This window comes from Ostrea edulis, chromosome 2 (genome assembly GCF_947568905.1).
Source record: "Ostrea edulis chromosome 2, xbOstEdul1.1, whole genome shotgun sequence".
Classification (NCBI taxonomy): Eukaryota; Metazoa; Mollusca; class Bivalvia; order Ostreida; family Ostreidae; genus Ostrea; species Ostrea edulis.
The window spans coordinates 50,721,973-50,736,725 of NC_079165.1; positions in this window are offsets into that span (position 1 = coordinate 50,721,973).

A 14,753-nucleotide genomic window follows, 5' to 3' on the forward strand; every position below is an offset into this window, starting at 1 on the left:
GCGTGCAGTAGGGGGTTAAACATGTCGACCGTCACTTCCTGTCGTCACCGGAAGTGATGGAAAGAATCGCAAATTTCAAACTTTTTCCTTTAAATTGAAACCTATACTAGTTTATTAAGTCTCTTTCAAAGTGTCAAAAGAATATTGACTCTGTCGGTAGTCAAAACGACTACTTCCGGTTTTTTGATAAAATACCTTTTTACTTTTCGTCTCTTTGTCCCCATAAATCTCGCTTATATTTGAAGTCTTTCATATGATTTTCACATGTCTTAATAAAAGTATCAACTTCTAAAGTTTTGATAATTTTGTTTTTCAAAATTGACTTCCGGTCGGTAGTAACCTAATACTTTTTCTTTCTTTAGTCTACTTCTTTTTGTTGAGAACTCTTTCAGATAGAGACGTGAAATTTTCAGGGAATATAGACAGTAAAGAGTCGCTGTCATTTATAGGAAAACGCATCTGAATAGTACTTCCGGTCGTCACCGGAATTTACGAGAAAGGAGTAAAATATTCGATAATACATTTCTCATTCATTGTTAAGGCACATTTTCTGATACATTTAAATGGTTTTCGTAGGAATAGAAAGCTCTTTACCGGAAGTGGTCTAACGGAAGACCTACTCATTACTAGTAATGAGTGTCTAGTTATTAAGGTCTTCCGTTTCCAACGGAAGACCTTCTAGTGATTCTACTGTTTATTAAGGTCTTCCGTTTCCAACGGAAGACCTTCTAGTGATTCTACTGTTTATTATTATTATTTTTTTTTTTTCCCCTTTCGTCTCCTAAACCGTTGGATGGATTTTTCTGAAACTTTCACAGGTTATAGACAACGATGGTACCTCGAGGCAGTTTTTTCATTTTTTCAAAATTCACTTCCGTTCGTCAGATACGTCCGATTTTCCGGTTTTTGAAAGAAACTTTGTCCGGGGGTAAACTTGAAAACCACAAAAGATAATCGAATGAAACTTTCAGGGATGACAGATCTATCTTCCTTATGGTGCATGCACGTAATATTTTTTGTCGCCGTCACTTCCGGTCGTCACCGGAAGTGATTAAATAAATCATCAATTTCAAACTTTTTTCTTTCAAATTGAAACCTATATCGTTTTACTAGGTCTAGTTCTAATTCTCAAAAAATGTTGATCCCACCGGAAGTTGAATCTCCAACTTCCGGTTATATCAAAGAAAGACTATTAATTCTCTCATTTTTCAATGCCATAAATCTTGGTCATGAAACCAGTTAATGAGTTGAGTTTTACATATATTATAGTCATTATAAATGTCTAGAGTAACCTCAAATATTTTTGTAAAATTCACTTCCGGTCGGCAAATACGGCTTATTAGCTGTTTTCGTTGTACAGCGTTTTTCTCAGAAACGGTTAAAGATACAGTCACCAAATTTTCAGAGTTAATAGATCTTACTTTGTAGGCGTGCAGTAGGGGGTTAAGAATGTCGGCCGTCACTTCCGGTCGTCACCGGAAGTGATTAAATTAATCATCAATTTCAAACTTTTTTCTTTCAAATTGAAACCTATATCGGTTTCCTAGGTCTCGTTCTAATTCTCAAAAAATGTTGACCCCACCGGAAGTTGAATCTCCAACTTCCGGTTATATCAAAGAAAGACTATTCATTCTCTCATTTTTCAGTGCCATAAATCTCGGTCATAAAACAAGTTAATGATTTGAATTTTACATATGTTATAGACACTATACATGTCTAGAGTATACTTAAATATTTTTGTAAAATTCACTTCCGGTCGTGAGATATGGGGTGGATATATTGAAGCCTTGTTTTTCAGGTTCTCAATAATGAATATAGATAGACGCTTGAAACTTGTCGAGTTGATTAACTAACATTAGTCCATTGTCCACATACATTCAATTTTTTCGTCCGTCACTTCCGGTCTATACCGGAAGTGTTTTAAAAAATGTCGATTTTCCGATTTCTTCCAGTGATTTCTCAGAGATGGCTGGATATATTTTCTTGAAATTTTCAGGAATAATGTCTTATGAAATGACCTTGCTATAATTATTTTTGTTTTTACAAAATTCACTTCTGGTCGAAAAATATGGCCGATATTTTGTCTCTCCAAAGGAATTTTGTCCAGTATTTTTCTTGGAAAAGGTAAAATATAGGTTCATCAAATATTCAGGGATAATCAATCTCCGTTTATAAGCGTGCAGTAGGGGGTTGAACCGTCACTTCCTGTCGTCACCGGAAGTGATTGAAGGAATCGCAAATTTCAAACTTTTTCTTTCAAATTGAAACCTATACTAGTTTATTAACTCTCTTTCAAAGTGTCAAAAGAATATTGAGTCTGTCGGTAGTCAAAACAACTACTTCCGGTTTCTTCATAAAATACCTTTTTACTTTTTGTCTCTTTCTCCCCATAAATCTCGCTTATATTTGAAGTCTTTCATATGATTTTCACATGTCTTAATAAAAAGTATCAACTTCTAGAGTTTTGATGATTTTGTTTTTCAAAATTGACTTCCGGTCGGTAGTAACCTACTACTTTCTCTTTCTTTAGTCTACTTCTTTTTGTTGAGAACTCTTTCAGATAGAGACGTGAAATTTTCAGGGAATATAGACAGTAAAGAGTCGCTGTCATTTATAGGAAAACACATCTGAATAGTACTTCCGGTCGTCACCGGAAGTTACAAGAAATGAGTAAAAAATTCGATAATACACTTCTCATTTATTGTTAAAGTACATTCTCTGATATATTTGAATGGTTTTTGTAGGATCAGAAAACTCTTTACCGGAAGTGAACAAACGGAAGACCTACTCATTACTAGTAATGAGTTTCTAGTTATTATTATTATTATTTTTTTTTTTTTCCCTTTCGTCTCCGAGACCGTTGGATGGATTTTCCTGAAACTTTCACAGGTTATAGACAACGATGGTACCTCGAGGCAGTTTTTTCATGTTTTCAAAATTCACTTCCGTTCGTCAGATACGTCCGATTTTCCGGTTTTTGAAAGAAACTTTGTCCGGGGGTAAACTTGAAAACCACTAAAGATAGTCGAATGAAACTTTCAGGGATGATAGATCTATATTCTCTATGGTGCATGCACGTAATATTTTTTGTCGCCGTCACTTCCGGTCGTCACCGGAAGTGATTAAAGGAATCATAAATTTCAAACTTTTTTCTTTCAATTTGAAACCTATTTCGGTTTACTATATCTCGTACTAATTCTCAAAAAATGTTGACCCCACCGGAAGTTGAATCTCCAACTTCCGGTTATATCAAAGAAAGACCTATTTATTCTCTCATTTTTCAGTGCCATAAATTTCGGTAATGAAACTAGTTAATGAGTTGAGTTTTACATATATTATAGTCACTATAAATGTCTAGAGTAACGTCAAATATTTTTGTAAAATTCACTTCCGGTCGGCAAATACGGCTTATTAGCTGTTTTCCTTGTCTAGCGTTTTTCTCAGAAACAATAAAAGATAGAGTCACCAAATTTTCAGAGTGAATAGATCTCACGTTGTAGGCGTGAAGTAGGGGGTTAAGAATGTCGGCCGTCACTTCCGGTCGTCACCGGAAGTGATTAAAGAATTATAAATTTCAAACTTTTTTCTTTCAAATTGAAACCTATATCGGTTTACTAGTTCTCGTTCTAATTCTCAAAAAATGTTAACCCCACCGGAAGTTGAATCTCCAACTTCCGGTTATATCAAAGAAATACTATTCATTCTCTCATTTTTCAGTGCCATAAATCTCGGTCATAAAAGAAGTTACTGATTTGAATTTTACATATGTTATAGACACTATAAATGTCTAGAAAATTTTTAAATATTTTTGTAAATATCACTTCCGGTCGTGAGATAGGGGGTGGACAAATTCAAACTTTGTTTTTTCAGTTTCTCAATAACGAAAATATATAGACGCTTGAAACTTGTAGGGTTGATCAACTAGCATTAGGCCATTGTAAACATTCTTTCAATTTTTTCGTCCGTCACTTCCGCTCTATACCGGAAGTATTTAAAAAAAATGACGATTTTCCGATTTCTTCGAGTGATTTCTCAGAGATGGCTGGATAGATTTTCTTGAAATTTTCAGGAATAATGTCTTATTACTTATGACTTTGCTGTGGTTATTTTTGTTTTTCCAAAATTCACTTCCGGTGGGAAAATATGGCCGATTTTCTGTTTCTCAAAAGATTTTCTTGGAAAGGGTAAAAGATAGGTTCATCAAATATTCAGGGATGATTAATCTCTGTTTGTAAGCATGCAATAGCTGTTGAGCATGTCAACCGTCACTTCCTGCCGTCACAGGAAATGATTGAAATAATCGTAAATTTCAAACTTTTTCTTTTAAATTTAAACTTATACTAGTTTATTAAGTCTCTTTCAAAATGTCAAAAGAATATTGACCCCGTCGGTAGTCAAAACGACTACTTCCGGTTTCTTGATAAAATACTTTTTTACTTTTCGTCTCTTTGTCCCCACCAATCTCGCTTATATTTGAAGTGTTTGATATGATTTTCACATGTCTTAAGAATAGTATCAACTTCCAGTGTTTTGACAATTTCGTTTTTCAAAATTGACTTCCGGTCGGTAGTTACCTACTACTTTTTCTTTCTTTAGTCTACTTCTTTTTGTTGTACCTCGAGGTTTTTTTTTTCATTTTTTCAAAATTCACTTCCGTTCGTCAGATACGTCCGATTTTCGGGTTTTTCAGAGAAACTTTGTCCGGGGGTAAACTTGAAAACCACTAAAGATAATCGAATGAAACTTTCAGGGATGATAGATCTATTTTCTCTATGGTGCATGCACGTAATATTTTTTGTCGTCGTCACTTCCAGTCGTCACCGGAAGTGATTAAATAAATCATCAATTTCAAACTTTTTTCTTTCAAATTGAAACCTAAATCGGTTTTTCTAGGTCTCGTTCTAATTCTCAATAAATGTTGATCCCACCGGAAGTGGAATCTCCAACTTCCGGTTATATCAAAGAAAGACTATTCATTCTCTCATTTTTCAGTGCCATAAATCTCGGTCATGAAACTAGTTAATGAGTTGAATTTTACATATCTTATAGTCACTATAAGTGTCTAGAACAACATCAAATATTTTTGTAAAATTCACTTCCGGTCGGTATATACGGCTTATTAGCTGTTTTCCTTGTCCAGCGTTTTCCTCAGAAACGGTAAAAGATAGAGTCACCAAATTTTCAGAGTGAATAGATCATACTTTGTACGCGTGCAGTAGGGGGAAAAGAATGTCGGCCGTCACTTCCGGTCGTTACCGGAAGTGATTAAAGAAATCATCAATTTCAAACTTTTTTCTTTCAAATTGAAACCTATATCGGTTTACAAGCTCTCGTTCTAATTCTCAAAAAATGTTGACCCCACCGGAAGTTGAATCTCCAACTTCCGGTTATATCAAAGAAAGACTATTCATTCTCTCATTTTTCAGTGCCATAAATCTCGGTCATAAAACAAGTTAATGATTTGAATTTTACATATGTTATAAACACTATAAATGTCTAGAGTAAATTTAAATACCTTTTGTAAAATTCACTTCCGGTCGTGACATATGGGGTTGACATATTCAAACATTGTTTTTTCAGTTTCTCAAAAATGAATATAGATAGACGCTTGAAACTTGTAGAGTTGATCAACTAACATTAGTCCATTGTACACATACATTCAATTTTTTTCTCCGTCACTTCCTGTCGTCACCGGAAGTAATGGAAAGAATCGCAAATTTCAAACTTTTTCTTTTGAATTGAAACCTATACTAGTTTATTAAGTCTCTTTCAAAGTGTCAAAAGAATATTGACTCTGTCGGTAGTCAAAACGACTACTTTCGGTTTCTTGATAAAATACCTTTTACTTTTTGTATCCTTGTCCCCATAAATCTCGCTTATAATTGAAGTCTTTCATATGATTTTCACATGTCTTAATAAAAGTATCAACTTCTAAAGTTTTGATAATTTTGTTTTTCAAAATTGACTTCCGGTCGGTAGTAACCTAATACTTTTTCTTTCTTTAGTCTACTTCTTTTTGTTGAGAACTCTTTGAGATAGAGACGTGAAATTTTCAAGGAATATAGACAGTAAAGAGTCGCTGTCATTTATAGGAAAACGCATCTGAATAGTACTTCCGGTCGTCACCGGAATTTACGTGAAAGGAGTAAAACATTCGATAATACATTTCTCATTCATTGTTAAGGCACATTTTCTGATACATTTAAATGGTTTTCGTAGGAATAGAAAACTCTTTACTGAAAGTGGTCTAACGGAAGACCTACTCATTACTAGTAATGAGTGTCTAGTTAAGGTCTTCCGTCTCAACGGAAGACCTTATAGTGATTCTTATGTTTCTTTTCCTCTATTATTATTAAGGTCTTCCGTCTCAACGGAAGACCTTATAGTGATTCTTATGTTTCTTTTCCTCTATTATTAAGGTCTTCCGTCTCAACGGAAGACCTTATAGTGATTCTTATGTTTCTTTTCCTCTATCATTATTTTTCACGAAATTTTCAGGAAAGATGTCTTTTGGTGACGAGACGTAGCTTGCAAAATTTCGTGCTTGACGTCACTTCCGGTCAGGAGTTATCTCTCTTTTAGTGACTTTTTGAAGGGCCTTGTTTTCCACACATCTCCTCCGTTAGTTTTGAAGCTAGAGTCTTGAAATTTCTACACAAGATAGAGTAAACATTTTAGAAGATTTGTGGGGGATTCGATTTTACCGGAGGCGATTTGCCTAAACGCTCGCCTGGACCTGAAAAAATGGATGCCAAAATTTTTCGCCGATTTCGGCCATTTTTGACCTTTGATCTCCAATATCTTTTTTCTTGCAAATATTTTGTTAAGACATGTAGAACAAAAGTTGTGCACATTTACGAGATCTTTTCGAAAATATCAAGATTTAGGGGCTAGCCCCTTCAATTAGGGATCTAGAAGGGCTCAAAGTCTAGATCAAATATCTCAAAAATCGTTAATATTTTGGTATAAGTCAAAGAACAAAAAATGTTCATCTCAACAATCCAAATTTATTCATATAAAAATTTAGGTCATATGTTACGTAATAAGGGATTTTAAGGGCCAAAACCATAAATCTTTTACCCCTTGTATCTCGAAAACGACAAATATTTTGAAAAGCAATAAAGAACAAAAGTTGTTCAGAATGATGATCTGAACAATATGCATATTTCGTTTTTACCCTATGTGGCCCCGTTAGGGAGCTACAGTTTGGCCCCTAAAAATTACTTCTAGAAATAACTCGAGAACGGTAAAGAATTTCTAAATACTTGTTGAACAAAAAATGTTTGAAATGTCATGACCTTTCTTACGATATCAAGCAAAAGGGGCTGACCCTTTAAATTAGGGGCCCAGAAGGGTCCAAAGGTTTATGAGAATATCTCAGAAACTATTCATATTTTGTAATAAGTCATTGAAGCGGAAATGTTCATCTAAACGAGCTTGTTCTTATCAAATCAAAAAGTAGGTCATATGTTACGTAATAAGCGATTTTAAGGACCAAAATCATAAATAATTGACGCCTCATATCTTGAAAACGACAAATATTTTGAAAAGCATTATTGAACAAAAGTTGTTCAGAATGATAATCTAAACAATATGTACATTTCGTTTTTTCCCTATGTGACCCCGTTAGGGAGCTACAGTTTGGCCCCTAAATATTTCTTGTAGAGATAACTCGAGAACGGTAAAGAATTTCTAAATACTTGTTGAGCAAAAAATGTTTAAAATGACAAGGCCTTTCTTACGATATCAAGCAAAACGGGCTGGCCCTTTAAATTAGGGGTTCAGAAGGGTCCAAATGTTTTGGAGAATATCTCAGAAACTATTAATATTTTATAATAAGTTGTAGAAGCGGAAATGTTCATCTCAACGAGCTTGATCTTATCAAATCAAAAAGTAGGTCATATGTTACGTAATTAGAGATTTTAAGGGCCAAAATCGTAAATATTTGACGCCTCATATCTTTAAAACGACATATTTTTTGAAAAGCATTATTGAACATAAGTTGTTCAATGTGTCATAACCTATCGATCAATATCAAAAAATGGGTCTGTGGGCCTCATGGCTCGCCTGTAGAGTCGATTTTTGTCGATATCAGTCGATTTCAAAAACTTGTAACTGGTAAATATTTTGTAAGGACATATTGAACAAAAGTTGTTCAGTTTATCGAGATCTATCGATTGATATCAAGAAATAGGCCTATGGTCCTAATGGTTCGCCTGTAGAGTCGATTTTTTGTCAATATCGGTCGATCTCAATAACTTTTTACAGGTAAATATTTTGTAAAGACATATAGAACTAAAGTTGTTGAGTCTATAGAGGACTAACAAATGACATCAAGAAATAGGCCCGCGGGCCTTATGGCTCGCCTGGAGAGTCGAATTTCAAACGAATTTCACCGCAACTTTTCTTCAGAAGCTTATGATATGAAAAATTGATTATATCTAAAGTGTCTTAAAGTCGGAAACTAAATTGGGACTCATTTGTCTTTTTTTTTTTTTTTTACTCCGAGTGCATCAACAAATCGGACGGAAGACCTACTCGTTGCTCGCAACGAGATCGTGTCTAGTTATTATTATTATTGTTCTTTTTCTTACCGATTTTGTGCACGCGATTTCTCAAAAACGGTTGGATAGATTTTCATGAAACTTTCAGGAAAGATGTAAAATAGGATTGTCTAGAACGGTCTTTTTTGGGGTTTTGCTAAAATCACTTCCAGTCGCAAGTTACGGCTGTATTTCCGTTTTTCAAATGACATTTTGTCCGGGCGTTTTCTCATAAACGGTTAAAGATTGAGTCTTCAAACTTTTAGGGATGATAGATGGTGACTTGTAGCTCTGTAATAAGGTTTATCATTGCCATCCGTCACTTCCGTCCGTCACCGGAAGTGAACAAAAGAAACGTCAAATTTCAAAATTATGCTTTTGAAATAAAACTTGCACAGATTAATTCGGTCTCTTTCGGTGTTTCAAAAAATGTTACACTTACCGCAAGTTTAACCAACAACTTCCGGTTTTTAGAGAAAAACTTCGAAAAACTGATATTTCTTTGTCTTCGCATATCTCGCTTATCTATCAACTTTTTACTACGATATTTACAGATATTTTTGACATTATCCAACTCTGGACTACCCTTTAATCCTTTTTTCAAAATTCACTTCCGGTCGCAAGTTACGGTTGTATTTCCGTTTTTCAAATGACATTTTGTCCGGGCGTTTTCTCATAAACGGTTAAAGATTGAGTCTTCAAACTTTTAGGGATGATAGATGGTGACTTGTAGCTCTGTAATAAGGTTTATCAGTGCCATCCGTCACTTCCGTCCGTCACCGGAAGTGAATAAAAGAAACGTCAAATTTCAAAATTATGCTTTTGAAATAAAACTTGCACAGATTAATTCGGTCTCTTTCGGTGTTTCAAAAAATGTTACACTTAGAGAAAAACTTCGAAAAATTGATATTTCTTTGTCTTCGCATATCTCGCTTATCTATCAACTTTTTACGTGCATGGAATAATTAAGTCTCTTTCGGAGTTTCAGAACATGTTAGACTTACATCCCATCTCGTCAGAAATTGGACGGAAGACCTATTCGTTGCTCGCAACGAGATCATTTCTAGTTATTATTATTATTGTTCTTTTTCTTACCGATTTTATGCAGGCGATTTCTCAAAAACGGTTGGATAGATTTTCATGAAACTTTCAGGAATGATGTAAAATAGGATTGTCTAGAACGGACTTTTTTTGGTTTTGCTAAAATCACTTCCGGTCGCAAGTTACGGCTGTATTTCCGTTTTTCAAATGACATTTTGTCCGGGCGTTTTCTCATAACGGTTAAAGATTGAGTCTTCGAACTTTTAGGGATGATAGATGGTGACTTGTAGCTCTGTAATAAGGTTTATCATTGCCATCCGTCACTTTCGTCCGTCACCGGAAGTGAATAAAAGAAACGTCAAATTTCAAAATTATGCTTTTGAAATAAAACTTGCACAGATTAATTCGGTCTCTTTCGGTGTTTCAAAAAATGTTACACTTACCGGAAGTTTAACCAACAACTTCCGGTTTTTAGAGAAAAACTTCCAAAAATTGATATTTCTTTGTCTTCGCATATCTCGCTTATCTATCAACTTTTTACTACGATATTTACAGATATTTTTGACATTATCCAACTCTAGAATACCTTTTAATCCTTTTTCAAAATTCACTTCTGGTCGCAAGTTACGGCCGAATTTCCGTTTTTCAAATGACATTTTGTCCGGGCGTTTTCTCATAAACGGTTAAAGATTGAGTCTTCAAACTTTTAGGGATGATAGATGGTGACTTGTAGATATGTAACAACGTTTATCATTGCCATCCGTCAGTTCTGGCCGTCACCGGAAGTGAACAAAAGAAACGTCAAATTTTAAAATGATGCTTTTGAAACAAAACTTGCATAGATTAATTCAGTCTCTTTCGGCGTTTTAGAAAATGTTAAACTTACCGGAAGTATAGCCAGCAACTTCCGGTTTTTAGAGGAAAATATTCGAAAAATTGGTCTTTCTTTGTCCTCATATCTCTCGCTTATAGATCAACTTTTTAATACGATATTTACAGATAGTATTAACATTGTCCGTATCTACTGTACCCTTGAGTAATATTTCAAAATTCACTTCCGGTCGCGGGTAAGGGCCGAATTTCCGTTTTTCAAATGACATTTTGTCCGGGCGTTTTCTCATAAACGGTTAAAGATCGAGTCTTCATACCTTCAGGCATGAATGATGGTGACTTATAGCTCGATAATAAGGTTTGTCATTGTCATCCGTCATTTCCGACCGTCACCGGAAGTGAACAAATTTCTGCTTTTGAATGAAAACGTGCATAAAATAATTAAGTCTCTTTCGGAGTTTCAGAACATGTCAGACTTACATCCTATCTCGTCAGAAATTGGACGGAAGACCTATTCCTTGCTCGCAACGAGATCATTTCTAGTTATTAAGGTCTTCCGTCTCCTGCGGAAGACCTTACTATTATTGTTCGCGTTCTTCTTCTTCATTATTAAGGTCTTCCGTCTCCTGCGGAAGACCTTACTATTATTGTTCGCGTTCTTCTTCTTCATTATTATTATTATTATTATTATTTTCCTTGGTAGTACACGCGTTTTTCTCAGCCATTTCTCGATCGATTTTCACGAAATTTTCAGGAAAGATGTCTTTTGGTGACGAGACTTTGCTTGCAAAATTTCGTGCTTGACGTCACTTCCGGTCAGGAGTTGTCTCTCTTTTAGTGACTTTTTGAAGGGCCTTGTTGTCCACACATCTCCTCCGTTAGTTTTGAAGCTAGAGTCTTGAAATTTCTACACAAGATAGAGTAAACATTTTAGAAGATTTGTGGGGGATTCAATTTTACCGGAGGCGATTTGCCTAAACGCTCGCCTGGACCTGAAAAAATGGATGCCAAAATTTTTCGCCGATTTCGGCCATTTTTGACCTTTGATCTCCAATATCTTTTTTCTTGCAAATATTTTGTTAAGACATGTAGAACAAACGTTGTGCACATTTACGAGATCTTTTCGAAAATATCAAGATTTAGGGGCTAGCCCCTTCAATTAGGGATCCAGAAGGGCTCAAAGTCTAGATCAAATATCTCAAAAATCGTTAATATTTTGGTATAAGTCAAAGAACAAAAAATGTTCATCTCAACAATCCAAATCTATTCATATAAAAATTTAGGTCATATGTTACGTAATAAGGGATTTTAAGGGCCAAAACCATAAATTGTTTACCCCTTGTATCTCGAAAACGACAAATATTTTGAAAAGCAATAAAGAACAAAAGTTGTTCAGAATGATGATCTGAACAATATGCATATTTCGTTTTTACCCTATGTGGCCCCGTTAGGGAGCTACAGTTTGGCCCCTAAAAATTACTTCTAGAAATAACTCGAGAACGGTAAAGAATTTCTAAATACTTGTTGAACAAAAAATGTTTGAAATGTCATGACCTTTCTTACGATATCAAGCAAAAGGGGCTGACCCTTTAAATTAGGGGCCCAGAAGGGTCCAAAGGTTTATGAGAATATCTCAGAAACTATTCATATTTTGTAATAAGTCATTGAAGCGGAAATGTTCATCTAAACGAGCTTGTTCTTATCAAATCAAAAAGTAGGTCATATGTTACGTAATAAGGGATTTTAAGGGCCAAAATCATAAATAATTGACGCCTCATATCTTGAAAACGACAAATATTTTGAAAAGCATTATTGAACAAAAGTTGTTCAGAATGATAATCTAAACAATATGTACATTTCGTTTTTTCCCTATGTGGCCCCGTTAGGGAGCTACAGTTTGGCCCCTAAATATTTCTTGTAGAGATAACTCGAGAACGGTAAAGAATTTCTAAATACTTGTTGAGCAAAAAATGTTTAAAATGACAAGGCCTTTCTTACGATATCAAGCAAAACGGGCTGGCCCTTTAAATTAGGGGTTCAGAAGGGTCCAAATGTTTTGGAGAATATCTCAGAAACTATTAATATTTTATAATAAGTTGTAGAAGCGGAAATGTTCATCTCAACGAGCTTGATCTTATCAAATCAAAAAGTAGGTCATATGTTACGTAATTAGAGATTTTAAGGGCCAAAATCGTAAATATTTGACGCCTCATATCTTTAAAACGACATATTTTTTGAAAAGCATTATTGAACAAAAGTTGTTCAATGTGTCATAACCTATCGATCAATATCAAAAAATGGGTCTGTGGGCCACATGGCTCGCCTGTAGAGTCGATTTTTGTCGATATCAGTCGATTTCAAAAACTTGTAACTGGTAAATATTTTGTAAGGACATATTGAACAAAAGTTGTTCAGTTTATCGAGATCTATCGATTGATATCAAGAAATAGGCCTATGGTCCTAATGGCTCGCCTGTAGAGTCGATTTTTTTGTCGATATCGGTCGATCTCAATAACTTTTTACAGGTAAATATTTTGTAAAGACATATAGAACTAAAGTTGTTGAGTCTATAGAGGACTAACAAATGACATCAAGAAATAGGCCCGCGGGCCTTATGGCTCGCCTGGAGAGTCGAATTTCAAACGAATTTCACCGCAACTTTTCTTCAGAAGCTTATGATATGAAAAATTGATTATATCTAAAGTGTCTTAAAGTCGGAAACTAAATTGGGACTCATTTGTCTTTTTTTTTTTTTTTTTAACTCCGAGTGCATCAACAAATCGGACGGAAGACCTACTCGTTGCTCGCAACGAGATCGTGTCTAGTTATTATTATTATGTTCCCCAAACAAAGTTTGGGAACATATTGTTTTTACTCTGTTTCTTATTATTATTATTATTATTATTATTCTTTTTCTCCGGTACTTTTTTGTCCGGTAGTGTTCTCAGAAACTACAAAACGGATCGATATGAAACTTTCCAGGATGATAGTATAGCGTTTGTAGATGTGCATAGTGATAGTCATTTTGTTTGCACGTGCATGCACGCGCGCGCACGTGCATTGCAATTTTGGTACAAAAAATGGAAAATCAGAATATTGAAGGAAGCGATATAAAACCTAAATAGGATGATAGTATATCATTTGTACATATGAAAAATAATAGTTATTTTGCCAGCACGCGCACGCATGCGCGTGCACGCGCATTACAAAATTTGTACGCTAACTTTGGAATCAGTCTAACTTTTTTGTTGTTCATTGAAATGGCTTGAAATTCATATCATAGGTAGATATTGAGACCCTTAACTGATTTACATGGTCAAAATTACCAATTTGCACGCGCATGCACGTGCGCTTATTTTTGATTGGATAATACTAAAACGTTTTAACTATCTTATTGATGAAGCGAATGAGATGGTATTCACAGCATACGTAGACAATATGTGTATCTATATATTAGTGTAACAAAAAAGTGCCAACGCAAACGCGTATGCGCGTGCAACGTTTTTTAAATGTTCAATTTTTAAAGGACGATAACGTTTTTGTTTTTCATCAAATTCTATTGATATTAATGGTTTAGATGTGTCTTGGTACTCCTTACAAATTGCTGTGGTTAGAATTACTGCTCAGCACGGGCATGCACATGTGCTGAATTCTGATTGGACGATTTTAAAATCGCTATAATTTCCTTATATTTGGTGGAAACGTTATGAAATTCACACTGTGGGTATATGATACAAATGCCTGTTGAACGACATCAACAAAAATTCGGAATCATACACGCGTGCGCGTGTATGCGCGTGCAACGCTTTCTTTCATTTCTTGGTACTGAAATGACCATATTGAACGTACTACATGTAATTAAAGGCTAAAATAAAATGATTTTTTGCTATAGAATCACATGGACATCACTTTTTAATTGGGGGAGGTTTGGGGAACATATGTAACGGTCCCCGTTACAATTAGAACTAGTTAAGGTCTTCCGTCTCAACGGAAGACCTTATAGTGATTCTTATGTTTCTTTTCCTCTATTATTATTATTAAGGTCTTCCGTCTCAACGGAAGACCTTATAGTGATTCTTATGTTTCTTTTCCTCTATTATTATTATTATTGTTCTTTTTCTTACCGATTTTGTGCACGCGATTTCTCAAAAACGGCTTGATAGATTTTCATGAAACTTTCAGGAAAAATGTAAAATAGAATTTTCTAGAACAGGTTTTTTTTAGTTTTGCCAAAATCACTTCCGGTCGCAAGTTACGGCTGAATTTCCGTTTTTCAAATGACATTTTGTCCGGGCGTTTTCTTATAAACGGTTAAAAATTGGGTCTTCAAACTTTCAG